The sequence below is a fragment of the Narcine bancroftii genome, chromosome 7 (genome assembly GCF_036971445.1).
Source record: "Narcine bancroftii isolate sNarBan1 chromosome 7, sNarBan1.hap1, whole genome shotgun sequence".
Taxonomy (NCBI): Eukaryota; Metazoa; Chordata; class Chondrichthyes; order Torpediniformes; family Narcinidae; genus Narcine; species Narcine bancroftii.
This window is the reverse complement of record NC_091475.1, coordinates 26,842,113-26,866,222: the sequence shown is the minus strand read 5'-3', so window position 1 is coordinate 26,866,222 and position 24,110 is coordinate 26,842,113. Positions and strand designations below refer to the sequence as shown.

Genomic DNA, 24,110 nt, shown 5'->3' with positions numbered 1-24,110 from the left:
ATAGGTACAAGGATGGGAGGAGTATAGAGGAATATGGACTGGGTGCAGGTCAGTGAGACTAGACAGAATAATGGTTTGGCAGAGACTAGAAGGGTCAAAGGGCATGTTTTCTGTGTGGTAATGTTCTATGGAATATTGGGTAAAAACCCTTTAATCTGACAAACAATACCCAAATCTCACCTCTCACAGCCTGTTTCTGTTCCGTAACCTTTCTAAAGCACCAATAACATCATTTCCAGATCCTAGAATTTCACCCCCTGTGCTCCCTTTCCATTAATCTTCTAACCCTGGTTCTGTCTGCTCCATTGACTATTACTCGAAGCACCATTAATGATTTCAAAGCATTTATAGACTGCACAAAATCTACCCAAAGGCAGCATCCCACTCATTTGATGTGGCTTAAGCTGGAAAAGGTGCAGAAGACGTTCACAGGGATGTTGCCGGGAATGAAAGACTTAAGGATGGGCTGGGATTGCTTTCCCAGAGCGAGCCTGAGGGTGATTTCAGGAGGACAGAAATAGAACGGATTGTCACAGGGTAGGGAATCTGAAACTAGAGGACATGGCTTTAAGTTGAAAGGGGAAGATTTACAGGGAACTTGAGAGGTCATTTTTTTGTGTGTGTTTTTGTGCAATTACATTTAAAAGACATTTGGACAGATAATCAAGAGGAACTGCAGATGACTGGAGAAACAAACAAGATGCATCAGGCAGAATCCATTGAAGGCAATAGTCAGGCTGAAACCCTTCATCAGGACTCGTCCAGGGATAGGAATGGTCGAGGGGAATTTGGGACAAATGTAGGTAAATCGAATGAGCTCAGAAAAGCACATTGCTTGATATAAGCAGGTGGGCTTCAGGGCCTGTAGTTGTGCAGTATCTATGTTACCTTCCAATCCAATTCAACTCGAGCAACTTCATCCATGATTTTCTGGGAGGAAAAGTGGTTGAGATGGATAATAAATGTGGACCTTGCCAGCAACATTATACTGAAATTATTTTGAAATGTGAGCTTGAATCCAAATTCCTCTCCTTTTTCAATACCCTCCTTTGCCTACTGATCATTGTCAAAGCACATAAAGAAGTCACAACAGTATTTATATTCCCCCATTAGCAATCAGTTTGAATCTTTTGAGTAAAACCCCTCTTTTTTTGACTCAGAATTTATTGTCATTATCATTTTTTGTGGCAGCATCACAGTGCAACCATTTATATAAATCACCTTACAAATAAATAAAAATAGTGGAAGAAAAAGTCAAGGTACGGCAACTGTGGTTCAATGTTCATTCAGGAATCTGATGGTCGAGGGGAAGGAACTATCCTTGTGCTTGTCTTCAGGCTCTTGTACCTTTTCCCCAATGATAGCAGATCGAAGAGAGAATGGCCTGGGTGGTGGGAGTCCTTGAAGATAGAGGCCACTTTTTTAAGACACGGCCTCTTGTAGGTGTCCTCAATTGAGTGAGGTCTGGTGCCTGTGATATTGCAGGCTGAGTTAACAATCCTCTGGAGTTTTTCCTGTCCTGAGAGTTGGTGCCTCCAAACCGAACAGTGATGTAACCAGCCAGAACGCTCTCCATGGTTCACAACTGAATCTTCTCAAACTCCTCACATTACATTGTCCTCATGTAATCCTCATGATTACATTGTCTTGGGATGGATCAGGTCAAGTTCACCAATTGAATAATTCCCTGTTGAAGCTTATCCTACCAATGATGGTGTATTTTAGGTTGGAAGGGTTTCTGATTTAGACCACCTCAAAATGTTTGTCTTTTCAGATTAAAGTGTGCCCAACCATCTTTTTGAGAAAAAGTTATTGGCTTTTATCATTTCTTTTTCCAGAATGATTCATAGTGTTGCCTTTTGAGATTTATGGTCAGATTTCTGGAATTGGAATAGTTCACATTTGGAAGAAATAATTTGCTCCATTGGCCTAAGATGCTCCCAGAATTTTTGATTGTCGAGTGGGGTCCCAAGGTGCTACCCGCAGAAATCTCCACCAACAAACCCCACTCACAATCAGTCCCTAATTGAAATAAAATGCTGAAAACTTTAGGTTCAAATAATGCAGGAGAGAATGCAATACTTTTATAGTTGCCCATTCCCTTAGCTGCAGGCTAAGTATGAGAGTTATTTTGCTGTTATGCCAGTATTGGGTTAAAGGGCCCGTCTTTATGATACATGGAGGATGAGCTGTTTTGTCCTTTGTGCCAAATGTAGATTGTGTTAAATAGAAGACAAGATTTCAGTGATTAATGGTGCTTTGATGCTCTTTACAATAGTTGCCAAGGAGTTTTTATACACTTCCATTCCTGTTGCTGGTGCCACATCCCAACAATGGTGAATTCCACAGGAAGCAGCAGATCATGACTAACAAGGCACACAACCCAAGCCATGCTAAATTCCCAGCAGAAATAAGGAGGAGGCTGATCCACATCCTTGAGAGTTCAAAAATCCAATCAATGAGTATTCTCATCGAAGCATGTCCTCATTGTAACACACCTCATTACATGGTTAGTGCAGCATCTATTGCTACTATCTCACAGGTCCAGCAATCTGGGTTCAGTTCTGATCTCTGGTCCTGGCTGTGTGGAGTTTGCATGTTCACCATGTGCGTTTCTCCTGGACTTTCAGTTTTTCTCCCACATCCAAAAGGTGTGCTGGTTGTTAGGTTAATTGGCCATTCTACATCTCCCCTAGGTGATATGTGACTCCCCAGGTGACTTGATAGGAATTTATGGGAGTGAAAATTAGTGGAGCAATGAGATTGCTTTGTGAGCCAGCTTAGATTAATACCTAGCTCCTCTATTGTAAACAAATATATCCCCATCATTGTTCCATTCGCTTTAATGACAGTGCACACCTGTAATGTTGGAAGCAATGTGATAGTTTCCATCATAGGGCAAGGGTTTTTCTTGTTGCTGTCATGTGTAAGTTGTACATTCCAGAGGGGCAGTGAGAAGGAAGAGTTCTGTCAGAGCAGATGAAGCATCAAGGGTGCCATCTATTATACTCCGGCTTTAGACAAGCCATTAAACTGGCTTCCCATACCTCAGTGCTACCTTGCTATGAATCAGAAGTCAATAAAATCCCCAGCTCTCATGTTAAGTGGGCTACTATGCTAGTAAATGCAGATTCCAATTTAGTAATATTGGTTCCCTCGTACCTTAAACCACATTTTGCCAGTAAGATTGTCTTAGTCGAATGAAGCTCTATGTCTCTTCAATGAAGGACTTTCTTACACTGTCTTCACTGAGCTGGTCACAAGCCCCTGTACTGCCTGTTTATACCAGCATGGTCAATTCTTTTTCTTTGCTGCCCAACTCTCCTTTACCCCCTCGTGCAACTGCTAGTTCTACTTTCTGCTTATGCTGAAGCTGTTTTTGAGAGCTCATCCCTACGTATGAAGGTGAGGGGGTGGGGGGGGTAAATGCCCTGGCCATCTCATATTCACTAAATCGATCAGAAGCAAGTGTGAAAAACCAGGAACAATAAGTTGATCTTTAGTCATTGCACAGCTAGAACAACAATCATGTCCTTTCATGGAATAGCCACACTGAAGTGATCCCAGGATATGGGTTAGAATAAGAAATCTGCACTGAGCTCATGAATCACTCAGTCCACATGCTGTGGCAAGTTTGACAGTGAAAAAGCAGAATTTCAGTCTGGTGCACTGTGCACTCACTGTTAATGCAATAGTTAACTAGCGACAGTACAGACAGAAGGAAACGTAGAAATTGTCAGATTTCAGATTTATTGTCAGAATAGATACAATCACATCACATACAATCCTGAGATTCCTTTTTCCTGCAGATGCAGTAGAATTGCCACTAATTGCTAGTGCAAAATATAACTATACATATGGTAAGAACTGTAAACAAACAACAACTGTAAACAAACTGACTGTGCAATACAGAGAAGAAAATAAAATCAATAAAATGTAAGAATCCTTCAATGAGTCTCTGATTGAGTTTGTTGTTGAGGAGTCTGATGGTGGAGGGGTAGCAGCTGTTCTTGAACCTGGTGGTGCGAAGCTTGTGGCATCTATACCTCTTTCCTGATGGCAGCAACGAGAACAGAGCGTGTGCTGCGTGGTGAGGGACTTTGATGATTGCTTCTGCTTTCTGACAGCAGCACTCCCTGTAGGTGTGTTCAGTAGTGGGACAGTTTTGCCTGTGATGTCATGGGCTGTGTCCACTACCTTTTGGAGGGCTTTGCTTACCAGACTGTGATGTACACTTTATACCACACCTCTGTAGATATTTGCCAGGGTTTCTGGTGTCGTACCAAACCTCCGCAAACTCCTGAGGAAATAGAGGTGCTGACGTGCTTTCTTCACTCCAAGACAGTGACTCCCAAGAACCTAAATTTGCTCCCCCTCTCCACCTCTGATCCCCCAATGATCACTGGATTGTTTACCTCTGGCTTTCCTTTCCTGAAGTCAACAATCAGCTCCTTAGTTTTGGTGACATTGAGTGTAAGGTTGTTATTGTTGCACCATTCAGCCAAGTTTTCAAGCTCTATCCTGTATGCTGACTCATTCCCTTCCTTTATACAACCCACAACCATGGAATTGTCCTCATATTTGTAAATGATGTTATTATCGTAACACAGTCATAGGTGTAAAGTGATTAGAGCAAGGGGCTAAGAACACAGCCCTATGGGGCTCTGGTACTGATGGAGATTGTGGAGGAGAAGTTCTTCCAGTCTTCACTGATTGTGGTCTGGAGGTGAGGAAATCCATTATCCAACAGTGGGGTGTTAACTCCCAAGTCTTGGGGTTGATGATCAGCTTTAAAGAGATAATGATGTTAAATGCCGAACTGTAGTCGATAAAGAGCATCCTGATGTATTCATCTTTACTGTCCAGGTGTTCCAGGGCTTTGTGTAGAGCCAGCGAGATGGCATCCATCATAGACCTGTTGCTATGATAGGCAAACTGGAATGTGTCCATGTCACTGCTCAGACAGGAGCTGATCTGCTTCATCACCACCCTTTCAAAACTCTTCATCACTGTTGATGTAAGTGCTACTGGTTGATAGTCATTAAGGCAGGTTACTGCACTCTTCTTGGGCACCTGTATGATTGACACCTGTTTGAAACAGATGGGTATCATGCCTTGCTGGAGGGAAATATTGAATATATCCATTAAAAGCTTGACAATGAGAGTAATCCTGCAAAGCGTTGTGTTCTAAGCCAACGATTAAACCAGCGAAAGGCACTGGTTTTGGATTTGTGCTCACTGTGTATCGTTGATTGATAAAAAGACCTTTTATTAGAAATTGGTATTTGTGTTTATATCTATGTAAAATTTTGGGCAAATCAACCCCTCCAATCCCACCCCCTCCCCAACCAAGGACCCCCATGACCCTGCCACCAGGCATCTTCAAATGCTTTCTGCGAACATTTATCATCCTGACTCAATTATCCCTCTCCTCAATAGGTCTGTATGGGCCTGACTGAATGAATGTTTGGTGACTTTCCTCATTTTATGCCTGTTGTAACTTTCATGATGTATTATGTTGTGTGTACAATGGAACTTTGCTGCTGGGAGATTCGTAAAAATGAAAAATGTAACAAAATATAAGACCTAGAACAACACATAAAATGATGGAGGAACTCACAGGTCAGGCAGCATCCATGGAAAGAAAAAGATAGTTGACATTTTGTGCCTGACCGTCCATCAGAAAGACATTCCTGATGAAGTGTTCAAACTCAGTCTTGCTGGAACTAGGTGAGCAGGGAGCAGAGACACAACACTCCTCTTCAGGGTCTTACTGGCTGGCCGTGATGCCGTCAGCCCAGTACAGGCTATTAACAGCCTTTTAAAGGGGCCAATGGAGTTTTTTTTAACATCTTGAAACCATGGGGGTCTGCGTCCAAGATGGAGGTGCCTATGCTTGGCAGGGGACCACAAGGCGTTGCAGGCTTAGGGGATCAGCAGACACCAGAGCGGGAGAACAACCAACTGCTGAGAAGGAAAAGCCCAGGAGATGACTCAGACAGGGAAGAAGTCCATGGCAGTGGACCAGCGAGGACCTCAGTGCTTAAAGGACCCACAGCTGCTGGAGAATGACTCCTAGGGGGCGTGGCAAGATGGCGTAGGGAGCGGACGTGCATTCCCGGTCTCCCCCAGGCAGTTATATAAATACCCGTTTTAAGAATATTTCTTTTCTGTTAAAAGTCTTTGTTTTGTTTATCAATTGTTTTTAGTTTAAAATGGCAACAAAGATTAAGGAAAATAGAGTTCAAATACAGAACAAAACTACACTCTCCGACTTTGGAAGAAACTCGGCCTACTTGCCCAGACAGAACCACGGAGTCAAGGCTGGAATTTTCTTAAGAACGGAGCTCATTAATTGGATTGTCGGATAAGCTGGCCTTGGACACCCCTCTGAAAGATGTTTAAAATGGCAACAAAGATTAAGGAAAATAGAGTTCAAATACAAAACAAAACTACACTCTCCGACTTTGGAAGAAACTCGGCCTACTTGCCCAGACAGAACCACGGAGTCAAGGCTGGAATTTTCTTAAGAACGGAGCTCATTAATTGGACTGTCGGATAAGCTGGCCTTGGACACCACTCTGAAAGATGGTGATGAATATTGATTTGAAATGTTTTATGAAGATAAATTGCAGTAATTGGCATTGGTTGCCCGTGAGTTTTAAAAATCCAGATAACATTAAAGTTTATTAGTGATTTTTTTTGGATGGAATATCGGAAGGATGAATTTATTATCTATAAATACAGAACAAAATTACATTCTTTGACTTTGGAAGAAATTTGACCTATTTGCCCAGACAGAGCCGGAGTTGGTGCTGGAATTTTCTCAAGAACAGAACTTATTAAAGTTGATTTCGGACTCCTTTTTGAAAGATGGCGACGAATGTTGATTTGAAATATTTGAAATATTTTCTGAAGATAAACATATATATGGAACTCCTTGACCTGCAATAAGGTTTATCAGTGATTTTTTTTGGATGGAATATTGGAAGAGTGAATTTATTATCTGTGAGTATGCATACATTGCAAACAGATTTTAATAGTTTTGAAAAGGTTTTTTTTAAACTAAACAACAAGATCAGTTTAATATTGAGAAAATTGGAAAAAACGGAAACTTTATTATTAAATTTGGAAATTCAGTAGAAAGAAACTATGAACAAGATTGATGATTTATAAAATTAAAGTCGAAGGAGCAATGTCCAAGAAGAGTTAAAAATTTTGAATAAGTTTTTCTTGAAAATAAACAATAATTTCAACTTAACATTGAGAAGATTGACAAAGTGGAAAATTTGGTATTAAATTGGGAAACACAGAAGAAAGAACTTATGAATAACATTGATGCTTTAGAAGATTAAGACCGAAGGAATTATGTTCAAGAAAATTTTAAAAGATTTTAAAAAAAACTTTTTTTGAAAGTAAGCTACAAATTCAACTTGAGACTGAGAAGAATGGAAGATTCGGTGTTGAACTGGGATGTTCAGAGGTGTTTTAATTCAGTGGATGAAATTCAGGAAGACTTGAAAAAAAAATTTAAAAAAAAACTTTTATTGATTGTAAACAATGTTTAACTCAGTGTTGGGAGGGTGGAAAGGGTGCAAAATTTAATATCAAGTTTGGATTTTCAAAAAAAGAGTTTATGAATAAGATTGGTTAAATTGATGGACCGGGGTTTTATGGATATAAGAAATGATGATTTTTCGGTTTATACATCTATTTTGTCTGCCTGGGGGGGGGGGGGGGGGGGGAGGAAGTGGTACTTCTGCTCCCGAAAGTCATATGCCACTTGTGGTTTATACCACACCCATTTGGGTTTTTGGGAATTAACCACTACAAGGTGGTTTCCTAAGGGGTTAGGGGAGGTGGGGGGGGGGGGGGGGTGAAAATTTGAAAATTATTTAGTATCTATTATGTAATATTATATTAAGTCAATTTGAAATGAATGTATGGAGATACTATAAATACATTTCGAAAGAGAATGACTCCTGAGAATCAGGTATCAGTACCGAGATTTAAGAGGGTGCTTATGGCAAGCAGGGGTCCTAAAAGGGCCTTGGGAATTGGAAGCTTCCTGATTGTATCAGAGGTTCCGATCTGGGAGCTCAGCTTCACCAATGGATTGAAAAGAGGTTTCGGCAGTGTTGGAGGAGAATCCTCAGGCACTCAACGCCTCTGAAGGGACTCTCTTTTGCGTCTCTTTCTCTTATAGTTGGCAGCTTCAGACAACACTAGTAGTGCCTCTTTGTGTGCCCTTATGGCAGGCAAAAGTTGACAAATTTGGCGAATTATTACATTTTGTACATGACAAGAAAGAATCTTGATCTTGAAATAAGGCATATCAATGCCTCTACTTTCTAAGGAGCATGAGGAAATTAGGCATGTCATTGAACACTCTATCCAACTTCTACAAGTAACTGTGGAAAGTATTCTAACTGGTTGCAACACAGCTTGGCTTTGGAGTTCGACTGCCCAGGAATGCAGAAGGGTCTAGAAGGCAGCAAACATAGCCAGGTCCATCACAAGCTCTGACCTTTCATCTACTGAATATCTATGTGAGGCACTGCCTCAAGAAGGCAGTCAAAATCATAAAGGACCCCTGTCAATCTGGTCACAACTTCTTCTCGCTGCTACCTTCAGACAGAGAGTACAGAAGTCTGAAGACCAGCACCCGATGGTTCAAGAACAGTTTCTTTCCACCAGCTATCAGGCTTTCATTTTTATTTCCGTTCAGTTCCAGCAAGTAAGAACTTCGGTGCATTTGTATATTGAACAATCTATGTGACAATAAACTCATTATCATTACCAAAATCAGTCATACAATCTTTTAACGAGTGTGGGGTCTGTCACCATTATCCAGACAGATAATTATTCATTAATCAATGTTCCATAAAACATATTATCTGCTTATTACCTCATGACTGCATGTGAAACAAAGCTATGCACAGATTCATTATTCAGTGTACTCAGTTTAGAATTACATTAACTGATGTTTTGGGACATCTTGAGATCATGAATGCTGTTAATTAATTAAAAAAATGTTCTTGTTTACCTCAACCCTATCCTATTAGTGCAATGCTATGCATTAGATACGTTAACTTCATAGATAATATATTGCAGTGTGATATTGTGAATAGCACAAAGTGGTGTGAATCATTTTCATTACCACAGTGAAGTTTCCTGCACCTTGTTCCATTTGGCCTATTGGAGAAGTTTGCAAGGGCAAATTTTTGAGAACTATTCACAGGAGACAGATTTCATCTCCATTTCCTCAAAATTAAGAGAATGAAAATACCTGTACCTTTGATAACACGAGGCATTGAATGTATAGCTCAATACACCTCAACAGGAGAGGGAATTATATTTAATATAAATCAACTTTAGAAATATTCACTGCTCTGTTGGCAGAAGTGTAAATGTTACTTTTCACAATGAATGGCAAAAATCTCAAAGAAGCCAACTGCATCCCTTGATACTGTGTGAAATTGGAGATAGAAGTGTTTTCTTCTCTTATTTTATTCTCTTTTGTTCACTTCCCATCACAAAATATTTTGCTTGCTGCTGTTGTAACAATAGCTCTTTTTACACTTAAATCTCAGTCAATCGACCATTCAGTGTCCCGGGATAGGAATGGTGTTTTTGCTGTTCACTGTTGCACACTTTTAATCGGTGCACGCTTTCATACTGAACGTGAGCCATCCTCGGGAACAGGAGTGTTTCACCTTCTACCAATGGCAGACCTGCCCTAAATCCTGATCAATGTATTATGATCTTATATTTTTTAAAAAATAATCATGCCTAATTATAACATAATTAAGCTTTATGTACAGCACAATATGAGCCCTTCAGCCCCTGTTGTTGTGGTGCCACACTATATAAACCTTTATAAGGGACTGTGGGAAAGTGTTAGCAATAAATAGCAATAGCTGACAACTTTTAAACAGGGAGGGAAAGTTTGTAGTGCTATCACACACAATTTATAGACCGTGGGAAAAAGCGATGGCGGACCTGCCCTCCCAGAATTCCGTGCAGCAGAGCAAGGGCTGTACGCAGGGCTGCATGCATGGAGCATTCATGGAGGGGTTTCTCTGCAACACGGAAATCTGGGAGGGCAGGTCCACCATCACTTTTTCCCATGGTCTTTATAAATTGTGCGCTCTAGCGCTACCAACTTTCCCACGGTCTTTATAAATTGTCCGCTACCGCTATTTACTGCTCGCACTTTCCTCTCTCTCTCCGCCCCCCGCTGCAACTTTCCCAAAGAAAAGTTTATACCTTCATTTTAATCTTTTCTTTCCTTCATGTTCCTACACTCACGCAGAAGCGTGCATAATTTCTGTCCTAGAATGCAATTCTCACATTCACACTAGGCTAATCTGCATGCAGGCATTGGGAGACATTGGGGATAGCATCTATCCCCGGTGTGCTGATGTTCAGACAATTTTGCTTTCACACTTGACTCTTATCCAACCAATTGGCCATTAATTCCTAGGACAAGTTGCATGTGTGAAAGGGGTTAATGATACTTTTAAAATGCCTTCTGGGAAATGCAAATCATTGTAAAATATTTTTGTAAAAAGACACAAGATGTACTAATAAAGTAAAAATCATGAATCATAAAATGTGGAAATCAAAGGGTAATTTCATCATAAAAGTTTTTAATATTTTCAATGACCATACAACTGATTTTGAGAATATTTGGTTTTGAAAGCAAAATTAGACCATTGTCAAACGATGCCATGTAGATCATTTTTTCTATATAATGTGGCATCTTTAATTACTGTACTTCACTACAAAAACAGAAAAAGACCTTTTGACTGGAATTTTTTGTGCAGTTCAATAACTATGTGCATTATGTAACAGAGTTTTAACTGAAACAACTGTTGTCGGCAAATTTAATCTGAGCCCAGAAGTGAAAGTGCAAGAAGAGAGAATGGCTTATGCAAAGGTATCAAAAGGTCTGCAACAGGCATTTTTATGTTTGGATATCATGTACTATATATAAAATTGTCCAGTGACTTTGAAGTCAGCAAATAGCCCAGGGAACTCACACAGAAGCAGGCCTGAACTGAATGGAGCCACTTCAGCAGTTGTTAAAGGCAACCCAATCTTTCCTTGTCCTCTATTAGACTGTGAAGTAATAATCTTTTATGTAGATAATTTATTTAAAATAAATAATACTGTTTCTTCTCACTGCCGTTCCCTTAATTGCCAATGTCGTTATGGATCCTACTTACTTGTTTGACCATTCTCCACTATCAGAGCCCACCTAAATCATGTGTCTAAATTCATAATTCCCACCAGATTCCAGCACAATTGAATGTCTGTCCCCATTCTCCCTGCTCCAACACATCATGCCCAAACAAACTATCATTACCACAGCATTTTATGTGTGATTGTTCTATGACTAAATTTCATCTGCCCTTCCCCATTGCCTGATGCCACTTCCTTGTCTAATGTACCATCCTCTGATACTGCTTTATTTTACAATTTCTACCCTACTCATAGGAGTACAACCCTGGGGGGTGGGGGGGGGGGGGGTGGAACTGCCCTTTCAACTTTGGACAAAATAGGGAAAATTGTTTTGAGACCTGAATCTCATCTTCCTTCTTTCCCTCCTCTTCACAGCCGCAGGTGATAACCTGCTCTCCACTCTCTGTCCCCAGACCCTAGCATAATTGGAAGAGAATCTGAAATAGGACATGATCTGATGTAAATTTTTCTGGTCTGGATACCTGCTGTCTGAGAACTCATTCCAGGCAACAGCACGGACAACCATACGGTTTGCAGAAGGAGTCAGCCAGAGTGGTCCAAGCACATACCCGCTGGGACAGCATGCATGTGCTTGGTCCACTCCCATCCGCAGTCATTGGGTGGCTGGGCAGAGAGGGAGGGGAGGGGCAAGGATCTGCAGAGGGTCATCGAGCGATGAGCAGCAGACAGCAATCCTGCTTCTCCACTCAATCACGGCAACAGGTAAAGATCAGCGCCACTAACCCTGACAAAGGTGGGAGAAAGGAATGGACTTTAACTGGAAATGCAGTGTCGTGAACGATTAAACCAGCGAAAAGCACAGGTTTTGGATTTGCGACGTTCCATGGCTTTGAGTGTTGTCAGTTTCAGGGTCGATTTCCACCACTCCCGAGAAATACAAATGGGAGCGAAGGGCCTTCTAGTTAGGCTTTAGACTTGTCAGAGAATGTGCTTGGACTACTCCCACCTGCAGTAGGTGGTTGGGCAGAGAAGGAGTAGACATGCAGTTACGCGAACGATTAAACCAGCGAAAGGCACTGGTTTTGGATTTGTGCTCACTGTGTATCGTTGATTGATAAAAAGACCTTTTATTAGAAATTGGTATTATAGGTATTATATCTATGTAAAATTTTGAGCAAATCAACCCCTCCAATCCCGCCCCCTCCCCAACCAAGGACCCCCATGACCCTGCCACCAGGCATCTTCAAATGCTTTCTGCGAACATTTATCATCCTGACTCAATTATCCCTCTCCTCAATAGGTCTGTATGGGCCTGACTGAATGAATGTTTGGTGACTTTCCTCATTTTATGCCTGTTGTAACTTGCATGATGTATTATGTTGTGTGTACAATGGAACTTTGCTGCTGGGAGATTCGTAAAATCTTACATGAGTCTCCAACATGCAATTTTATTGCACTTTTCCCAACATAGAGGGATTTTCGAACTTCCAACTTCGTGGTTTCTCTGATCGACTGCCATTGACATTTAAATTTGTCTTCGTTTTCACATTAAATTGCCATATTAACAGGATAATGATGGCATTTCTTTAATAATTCAAGAGTTTAAAAAAAAATAATTTATGGACATATTGGTGTTTCTTTTCCTTTTCTCAGCCATTAACATTTTTCAACGAAACGGTGGTCTTCTTCTACGTGCCTTGTGAAACAAATACTAATGCAAACAAGCTACTTCCATAGAAAGTGCCTCCATGCTGCAGTGTTGCCATGATGTCAGCTTTGCAAACCAGAAATTTCCACAAAACTATTGATCCCGTGCAATCATTTCTCATGGTGTCTCTGGCCCATAGATTAGGAGTTCGTTTTTAAACTTAACTTTCTAACAAAAGGTTATTGACATATCATCCTCAAGCAAGCAAATCACCACAAGCATGGCTGAGAGCAGTTTTGTGTGGAAAGACTGATTTCTTACAGGAATTGCATGTTTCTGGAATGCAGCCAAAGTAAAATGAGCACACACCTTTGATTACATGTTGGCCTTGGGCAACCTGGATTTTGAGTACTTGTACCATCCCAATTCATATCAGGCTGATTTAAACATTCTGGTTTGCATAAAGAAGCTGGAGATTATGTCAAAATGCACTGTCATGGCTATTTTAGAAAACATCTTTAATGCATAACATAGAACTTAGAATCTGTCAAACAACAATCTTCTAGACGTTTCAGTAAATATAATTTAGTCACACACAGGCTGGTGCTTAAAGCATGATTATATTAATGAAAAAAAATTACTTTAGCTAAAGCAAAGCAGGAAAACTACAAGCCGGCCACAATTTTTACAATAATTGTTGGTTATCGATTCTTATCAAGACAGACTTCCAGGATGTGCTTCTTGCCTCTAATGGTGTTTAGTAAGGTTGTGTAATTTGTTAAGCACTAAAATAAAAAGCAAACTACATGATGTTCTGCTTAACCTTGAGCTTGTGGCTTGGTTTCATATCACAGCTGGGTGCCAAATAAATTACACGATGCTCCAGTATCATAACCTTCCAGAATCAATGGAGGAAAGTTTAACCCAACAGTGGATGCATTAGTGGTAGGTGAGGATTAAAATTACTTAGAAACAATATTGGCAGACGAGCACCGTACACCTATCCTGATTAATATGGTCTCCCTTGGATGCAGGAGAAATCTATCCACCAAAGCCATGAATCCAACTGCAGGCCGGTGTGCTTGTACACCTGTAGTTATTGATGCAATTGCTACCTACTCAAGGTATTAGTTAAAATATTGTTTCTTTGTTTTATTATTATTGCACTATTTTGTTACATTTCCATTTTAAGAGAATTGTGGGTATTTAATCTTTAAAGCCATGTATAGTTCTGAACATGTCCAGCATCTTGGCTATGGGAATTACCTTATGCTCAATAATGAATGTGTGTAGTTAATCACAGATACAAGGATTTAAAAGTTGCAGTTTGCACTGATTTCAGGTATTAAAGTTCTGAGGGTGCAGTTGTTATTAGTTTGAACCTATTGTATGTGAGAATAATTTAAAATCAACTTTTATATTGTCACTTTCTGTTCCAGTATACAGAATGCTTTGCAACTTGGTTTGTAATTGAGTCACTTTACTTGTTAACCCTACAGTTGCTCAGGCAACATTAAAATCTCATACAAAATCCAATTCATCCAAAACTGTGCAACCAACAAGCAACAAGAAGTATTTAAATAAACAATAATGTTCAGTACTGTCAATACAAAAATGCAGCATTTAAATATATCCTTTTTGGATGGCAATAGACCTGCTTAATTTCATGTATTTTGGTATTATTCCTGATTCATTCTCAATCCCATGCTCCACAGAAAACTTGCTTTGCAGGTTTGAAGAAGCAACGTCAGGATTTGAATATGTCGATTAAAACAAAACATTCCTGTTACATCAGTGAGAAAGGCAGAACCCAAAACAGTGCTATTATTGTGGTCACACACATTTGCCCCATAAAACAAAATATCCTGCCAAGGGACAACAATGCAAGTCATGTGGAAAACTCAACTAATTTGCAAAAGTTTGTGACTTACCTAAGTCAGTGGTCAAAATTGAAAAATATAAGCAGTCTCTGAGATCAACAATTCTGATAAACCTTAGAATGTGCCTGTCATTCACCACACTTATCAGAACATTGGCTTTAGGGAGAAGTAAAGAGGAATCAAAGTACTGGTGCATCTGTGTATGTTATGTATAAATAAACCAACAACAATCTTCACTGTCATTGGATTTTTACTTAGTGAAGGAAGCTAAAGGATATTTCTTATATTTTAATTTTTTTTTAAATTTAGACAAGGTCACAGCCATTTTGGCCCATGAGTCTGTGCCGCAGCTACAGAAATCCCACGCAGACACAGGGAGAATATACAAACCCCTCACAGACTGCGCAGGATTCAAAGCCTGGTCCCAATTGCTGATGCTGTAAAAGAGTGGTACTATACCTTCAGTAGTTCAAGAAGTGTTTTAATTACAAATGACCTCCAAATCAAGGTGTCTGTGATACATGTTCTGATACAACATTAGCTCTTCAAATTACAAAGATCTAATCCCACTAGTCCCATTGAAAAGGTTACTCAATAACATAATGGTTATGTCAGTGTGAATAAGATTCCAAAACAAATGGCACTGAATTAAATCAAAGCTGGAACAAAGCAAGAGGTTGTTCTATTTTTGTATAAGACACTAACCATTTCAAAACACTAACAGAAACATCATCTTCTCACTAAATTGTACATTTCTCAAAGTTCGCATGCGGTTCTCTGTGCATTTATGATGTAACATCATTAAGACCTTGTCTTAATGATGGATATTGTTTACAACAGTTATTTTGTGATTGTGAAAGAGACACATTTGCTGAGGAAGAAGATTCTACAGTAAAACCCCTGTTATCCGGAATGTGCTTCTTGCCTCTAATGGTGTTTAGTAAGGTTGTGTAATTTGTTAAGCACTAAAATAAAAAGCAAACTACATGATGTTCTGCTTAACCTTGAGCTTGTGGCTTGGTTTCATATCACAGCTGGGTGCCAAGTAAATTACACGATGTTCCAGTACCATAACCTTCCAGAATCAATGGAGGAAAGTTTAACCCAACAGTGGATGCATTAGTGGTAGGTGAGGATTAAAATTAGTTAGAATTAGAGAAGCAGCCTCTAGCAACTGGCAAAATAATTGTGGAAAATAAATAGGTAAAAAAATACAGAAGTTAAAAAAAAAATGCCATTCCTCACCGTTAGCTGGCCAATCAGGCAATATGCAGTCGCAAACAACCGGAAAATTCACATTCAGCATCAACCAATCCCCAGAGGTGCCAGATACCAGGAGTTTTACTTTATTATTCCAGCAATAGACCACGTAGTTGAAAAGCAAATCAAGAAACGTACAGCACGTCAAACAACCATAATGTAGAACCTGCAAGAAATGGTACAAATTTTAGAATTATCCTAAGAACCAAGGATTTTTATTGTTATTAATATTGTGATCATTGGCTTGCAATTGTTACTGACTTAAAATGTTTCACTGTCATGGAAATACTCGGTGAAAGCTGCCATCTCAAAGCCTTGTCTTTGCTTTGTTTGATGTTCCTAAAGTATCATGTGGAGTCATAGATACATGCATCAAGGAAACAGGTCCTTCAGCCCAGTCAGTCTGTGTTATCCTGTCTTAATCTCTTATTCTCGCTATATTCAGTTATGTGAACATTCGACTTGCTTAAATAGTGTCACTTAGAATTCATCATCAATAAGGTCTTCAACCACATCTTCAACACCCAAGAAATTAGTTGAAAATCAAGATTATTTGTTCATCATTATTTGATGAAATGCAAAGAAGTCACCAGATCTGTTTATACTCCAAGCATAGTCACAGGTGATCTGTTATTTAACTCTATGTCTACACATCATAGATAAAGATGAACATTTTATTTTCAATTTGATCAACCTGAAATGAAAAAACTGTGGGTCTGCTGCCATGGCAATTGAGCCAGCGCTCCAGCCAGCAGCCTGCGCAGCAGAACTGGGCCCAACAAGCGAACTGGTGGGTGAACAGCAAGGGCAACTTAAAGGCCAGCGACCCCAAAATGGCGTGTGCCTTGCTGCGCAGCCAACAGTCAGGGACTGCATGCGGGGAAGAAGGGCATTGTTATGCAGGAAAGTACCTGCACACAGGAAACCTGCTTTTGTTATGCATGCTGTGATGTCAGCCAAGGGGCCCACAGTGCGAAAAGTGCAAGTATAAAAGTCGGGCCTGAGCCCTAATAAAACTCAGAGCTCAACCTGACTACACTACGCATGTGTATCTTCTTTCGAGTAGTGCGAGGCTGCAATTGGTGACCCCGATGGTTTAGACGGCATCGAAACCCAGCGATGAGTAAACAGGCAGCAGTCAACATGGTCGCTCTCAAGTTTCTGACCTTCTGGATGAATCGCCCACGCATGTAGTTTGACCAGGCTGAGGCACATTTCTAGATCCGGCAGATCACAGCAGAATCCACCCGGTACTACCACGAAGTGAGCGCCCTGGACCAGGATACAGCAGGCCAGGTTGCCAACTTCATCTGGGAGCCCCCATCAGAAGGCGCATACAATGCCTTCAAGGACTTATGATCAAGACTTTTGGGCCCTCACGCCGTGAGAGGTGGGCACACCTGCTTCACTGGACAGGCTAGGGGACAGGCCCCCATCAGCCCTCTTGAACGAGATGCTGGCCTTCCTGGGAAAACATGAGCCCTGCATCATGTTTGAGCAGGCATTCCTGGAGCAACTGCCCGAGGTTATCCAACTGCTCCTGGTTGACACGGATTTCAGTGACTCCCGGAAAGTTGCAGCATGAGTGAACATTCTATGGAAACAGAAGAGAGAGTGCTCGGCGTCCATGGGGCTCATCACTAAACCCTGCAGCCAGACCTGTGCAGAGCCACCAAAAGAACAGCAGAGATGGGGCACCAGAGCCCGCCGGTGCAGGTTGCCATGCACGTTTCAGGGAAATGCCGGGGCCAGCCATCGCTAATGACCATGACAGCTGGCAACCAAGACAACCTCCTGCACGTTTGGGACCACCACTCTGGACAACGCTTCCTCGTGGACACAGGAACAGAGGTCAGTGTCCTACCCCCATTGGGACAGAACACCAGGAAGAGGAAGTCGACCCCATGCTGAGGGCTACCAACAACAGCACGATTTGGACCTATGGTACCCACAAGGTCCAACTGCAGATGGGAGGTAACCGCTTCTCGTGGGTGTTCACACTGGCCACAGTGGAACAGCTGCTCCTCAGGGCAGACTTCCTGCGTGCCTACAGCCTGCTAGTGGACCTCAAGGGAAGGAGATTGGTCTGTGCCAAGACTTTACAAACATTCCCCCTCAAAGATGCCAGGCTCCCAGCATTCCACCTGGACTCTGTACAGAGATCAGACAATGACTACGCTGAGTTCCCTGCAGTGCTAACAACCCCAATTCATCATGGTGATGCCCTGACATAGAGTACAGCACCACATCCTGACCCAGGGCCCGCCACTCCATGCAGGGGCAAGACGCCTTCCTCTGGAAAAGCTCCAGCTGGCGAAAGAGGAATTCAGGAAGCTGAATGAGCTCAACATCGTATGGCAGTCGGACAGCCCATGGACTTCTCCACTGCACATGGTGCCTAAAGCAACTGGGGGCTGGAGACCATGTGCCATCTACTGCCGGCTCAATGAGGCCACAACAGATCAGTACTCTGTGCCACACATCCAGAACTTCACGGCTAAGCTGCACAGGGCAAAGATCTTCTCCAAGGTGGCCCTCGTATGGGGATATCATCAGATCCCAGTACACCCTGATGATATCCCCAGGACTGCCATCATCACCCTGTTCAGCCTCTTCGAATTCCTCCGAATGCCATTCGGGCTAAAGAACGCTACACAGACCTTCCAGCAACTCATGGACACAGTGGGCCGAGACCTGGATGGGACATTCGTGTACCTGGTAGCGAGCAGGAACCAACAAGAGCATATGGCGCACCTCCTCAACCTCTGCACCCGACTGAGCGATTTCAACCTGACGATCAACTCAGCCCAATACCAGTTCAAATTGGAGGCCATCGACTTCCTGGGCTACAGAATAACCAGGGAAGGAGCCACACCGCTACCCAGTAAAGTGGAGGCCATCCTGAAGTTCCCCAGACCCAACACGGCCAAGGGACTACAGGAGTTCATGGGGATGATCAATTCTTATCACAGGTTCAACCCCTCAGCTGCCCAGATCATGCGAACCTTGTACGCCCTTATGGCAGGCAAAGCAAAGGACATCACCTGGGACAAGGAGTCAGTGGAAGCCTTTATGAAGGCCAAGGAAGCCATGGCGGATGCCGGTCTCCTGGCACATCCCAGGTCAGACACTCCAATGGCTGTGATGGTGGATGCCTCAGGAACAGTGATCAGCAGAGTTCTGGAGCAGCAGATTGAAGAAAGTTGGCAGCTGCTGCCGTTCTTCAGCAAACATCTGTGGCCTCCAGAACTGAAGTACAGCGCTTTCAACAGAGAGCTACTGGAGATGTACTTAGCCATCCACCACTTCAGGTACTTCCTAGAGGGAAGGTCCTTCACAGCTTTCACATATCACAAGCCCCTGACCTTCGCCTTGGCTAAGATCTGATTTGCCCACCAGCAACGACACCTGTCCTACATCTTGGAGTGCACCACAGATGTAAGGCTCGTCCCCGGCAAGGACAATGTGGTGGCCGATGCACTGATCAGGCAAAGTATCCACGGGCTATCAAGGGGAGTGGACTTCGTGTTATTGGTGGAGGTGCAGCAGAAAAACAAGGAGATGCCCCAACACAGGACTGCCATATCAGGATTGAGGTCCAGGACATACCAGTCGGCACAGGTAACACCACCCGCCTGTGTGACGTGGCCACCAGACAAGTCAGACTCATCATTCTGGTGGTTTGGAGACGACAGGTTTTTGACTCCATCTATGGATTGGCTCACCCATCATGATTGCAGAAACAGGTCAGCAGGTGGACGAAGGTGTACACGCAGTGCCAAACAACCAAAGTACAGCAGCATATCAAGACCCCACCTCAGCATGTCGAACCTGCAGAACGATGGTTTGGCCACATCCATATGGACATAGTAGGACCCTTGCCAGTATCCCAGCATTTCTGATATCTGTTCACAATGGTCGACCGCTTCACCAGGTGGCCAGAGTAGTCCCGCTGGCAGACATGTCCGCAACCTCGTATATCAGGGTCCTTATTTCGTCCTGGGTGGCATGGTTCAGGTTACCATCCCACATCACATCCGACAGAGGGGCCCAGTTCACCTCCAGTCTATGGTCCAACCTCACCAGCCTGGAGCGCTTTTTAGGCACCTCAAAACCACGCACATGACCAGACTCCAAGGACGCAACTGGGTAGATGAGCTACCATGGGCGCCATTGGGCACGACACCCCAAGGAGGACCTCAACACCTCTTCGGCTGAATTCATTTACAGAGCACCACTGATCATCCCAGGAGAATTTGTACCATCCCCAGGCAGACAGCAGGATGACTCAGCAGTGTTCCTTAGCAGGCTAAGGGAAAGAGTCGGCAACCTGGCCCCAATTCCACCTTCTAGGCAAGGACACGCAAGGACCAACATGCCCAAAGATCTGCAGGACTGTGAGTATGTTTTCATTCGCAGGAGTCCACATCATCCACCACTTCAGAGGCCATATGAGGGTCCGTTCTGGGTCATCCTCAACAATCGGGCCACATTCAAGCTGGACGTCAGAGGTAAGACAGAGTTCTTCACCACAGACAGCCTGAAGCTAGCACACCCGGACCCGGCGCGCCCAGTCGAGACACCAGCACCATGCCAAAGAGCCAGGCCACCCAAGGCTGTGGAGACTTTGCCTCCGGCCACCACAGACAAGAACAAGGACAATACCACCAGTTCTGGGGGGGGTGGGGGGATCATATGGTGGCCTGTTGCGGTGGTGATTGAGAAAAGTTGTAATTAAATCAAGCAATCAATGTCACATCTTTCCAAAGGTCATTTATTTATATTCTATTATCAGCACAATCTTTTCTTTGGCTTGGCTTCGCGGACGAAGATTTATGGAGGGGGTAAAAAGTCCACGTCAGCTGCAGGCTCGTTTGTGGCTGACCAGTCCGATGCGGGACAGGCAGACACGATTGCAGCGGTTGCAAGGGAAAATTGGTTGGTTGGGGTTGGGTGTTGGGTTTTTCCTCCTCTGCCTTTTGTCAGTGAGGTAGGCTCTGCGGTCTTCTACAAAGGAGGTTGCTGCCCGCCAAACTGTGAGGCACCAAGATGCACGGTTTGAGGCGTTATCAGCCCACTGGCGGTGGTCAATGTGGCAGGCACCAAGAGATTTCTTTAGGCAGTCCTTGTACCTTTTCTTTGGTGCACCTCTGTCACGGTGGCCAGTGGAAAGCTCGTCATATAATACGATCTTGGGAAGGCGATGGTCCTCCATTCTGGAGACGTGACCCATCCAGCGCAGCTGGATCTTCAGCAGCACAATATTTCTATTTTTATTCACCAACTTATCATCTTTCTCCTTGTTCCTGTATGGGTTGTTTTAGGATCAAGCCTGTGACTGCTAATATCTCAATTACATTTTTTAGCTATCCAGGTCAATCAAGTCTTTCTTATACCTCTCCATCTGAATTACCATGGATGTTATTCTGAAATCTGCTATTGTCTTGTGATCTTCTTGAGAACATTCAAATGGGCTGTTCATTTATTATTGGTTCTTTCACCAAGTCTGGTTGAGGACAGGGACATTTGTTCTGTTGCAACATGCTAGGCTGTATCAACATCCCCAGAATTATACAATTATTCCCTAAAAAGATTCTGCAACTCTACACAATGATGTGAAGAAAATTATGATTTGCTCCCAGAAGGTCAGGGGAATCTGTTCAGGCTGGTGAAGAACTTTGAAGAACCTTGTGCAAGGACCACACAGAAGTCTCAGGACTATAGCCAAGCACACCTGGCATAAGATCACCCTAGACCTCTCTGTAAGCACATGGAAGGAAGTCGATGTGCTCTGGAGGTCAGAAGCAGGCAGCCACTGATACTTTCTTTAATTGTTCTTGCAGGTTTAAGGAAAAGTAGGTAAAAATCTCTCTTTCAAAATAGAGTTTGGCTGTGATCATGCAATCCATGATCTTTGGTGAAGATCAGAAGCAGCAGTTTGGAATGATCCTTAGGCCTGCAAGATGACACTGACTGTCATGTTGACCTCCATAGAGAAATGGTCAAGACACATGAGGGAGGTTGTACTGAGGAAACAGATCTCAGTGAGCGCTGACAATACATTAAACTGCACAATTTCGAGGAAAAGAGGATCAGAAAATCCAGGGTGCTCCATGAATAAATAAGAACTCTAGATTTTCAGACTAGTCACCTCACTAGCTTGAATATCACTCTGCATGTTGGTGGTGAATTTTGCACAGCTGCTTACAAATGTGAGATTGTTTTGCCCTAGAAAAAGATGCTAATGCACAGAAAATCCTGATGGAAAATGAGAAGATTTCCCAGGGAATATGAGATTAAATATCCAGAAATTTGTGTAAAATAACTTTACCTAAAGTTCTCATATTTAGTACAATAGCATAGTGCCTTCTGGAGTAATGGAGTACAAGTTTACATGTTATAAAATTCTTCCTCTTGCAAATTCTGGCATCAATTGCTAATTACTGTTCTCTGGCCCTCATAATCATCAAAAATACCCACTGTTGACAAATTAAACTATTGTCTTGCCTCTGTTTCTGATAAAGGTGTAAATGTTCTGATGAAAGTATAACTTCATCAAAACACTCTCAACTTCAAGCGAATGTTCTACAAACTCAAGACTACTTGGCACACTAATTACTTGGGTTATTAATTATGAGATTGGCTCAACCACATGAAACTACTTAAATATATTGTATTTTGTCTTTTTGATCAGTACATCTGATCATTTGGAAAAGAAAGGACAACTTAGGGGTTATCTTCTCCGTGGCTAGACAGCTCTCTCAATCCCTTGATCCTTGTACCATCATTTCTAAGCAGAAGCAGCCCAGGGATTTTGATTTTGTCTCTCAGATTAAATTAATGTGCACAGCTATCCCTCCTACTCCCTAACATTCCTCTCCATTGCTTCAATATTCAACCTGGGCTTTTGTTACTTTTCTCACTGTTATACTTTTGTGAGACTCACTGCAAACACCCTTTTACCCATTGTCATGCCATTTTAAAAAATAACACAGACTGAAAGAGGCCATTTAGCCTTTACCACTGTTCACCAAGATTGAGGCTGTTCAGTGTTCTTATTCCAAATAGGAAAAAAAAATCTAATCTCTTAGTATTAACACCAGCCACACCATCACCAATTGAACTGTAAGGAGATTGTACATTCTCCTTCCACCATTCAAAACGTACGGGTGTTGTAGTTAATGGGGGGGGGGGGGGTATTTGGGCACCACAGGCTGTTCTATAAGTCTAAATTTAAATAAAAAAATAGAACTAGCATCAACTGTTATAAATTTAGGGTACAGTTACCATACCAGTTAGCATAATGTGATAAAAACATTTTCCACTTCAATTCTGTGAGATCTAGGTCTAATTTTGAAATTCTGTCCCCTCGTCCTGCATTCCTTGATCAGCAGCAAATTGTCTCCCTCTTTCCATCTTTTTAATTTTCTTAAATATCTCAAAAATTTCAATCAAATCAGCATTTACCTTTTAAACTGCAGGAATACATTTGGTTCAGTAAATAATGCAATGTAATCCTTGGGGTGCTGATATCATCCTGCACTGTATTCCAAAGACTCTACTTAAGGTTTGGAACCTAGAAGTTGGCCAGACATATGGACTGTTGTTGAATAACAACTATTTTCTTTGTCTCAATTCCTGTGGAAATCAAGCTGGGATTCAAGTAGTTCTGTTCCCATCCATGAAATTTTAATGATTATTGTACATGAATGCTCTAACTCTCTTTGGAAGTTTATTTCTTCTATTTGTAGCCATTTATATTAAATTCTGTTTGTTCTTTTTATGCAATGCTTGTCAATACAATGTTCACAAGAGAGAAACATGAAATTGCTGTTGAAATTCTGGAATTGGTGGTGATAGGATGGAACAAATTATCATGACATGCATTTTATGCTCCTCATGGGGCTAACATTGCCTGAGATCAATCAGAGGATTCGCCACCTGCTGAGGGTGAGATGAATGGCATTTAAGGCCAGGGATCCAGATCTCCACGAAAAGTCCAGGTACGACCTCGGAAGGTTATTTCTGAAGCAAAGTGGCAATTCTAGAGGAAGCTAGAGGTTGAAACAGATATGGCAGGAGATTCAGGCCATTATAGCCTTCAAAGCGACAAA

The 24,110-nt window shown here is 42.2% G+C and overlaps 1 long non-coding RNA gene across 1 annotated transcript in view; it reads right to left on the bottom strand.

Moving 5' to 3' along the window:
- LOC138738635 (uncharacterized) overlaps positions 1 to 24,071 on the bottom strand; it is a 57,382-nt gene extending 33,311 nt beyond the window's left edge. Inside the window, exons 1-2 of the long non-coding RNA XR_011341639.1 lie at positions 23,938 to 24,071; positions 15,982 to 16,162 (exon numbers count right to left, since the gene is read on the bottom strand). This is a non-coding gene — a long non-coding RNA (uncharacterized lncRNA). The remainder of the gene's footprint in view (positions 1 to 15,981; positions 16,163 to 23,937) is intronic.
- Between the last annotated feature and the right edge of the window lie 39 nt (positions 24,072 to 24,110).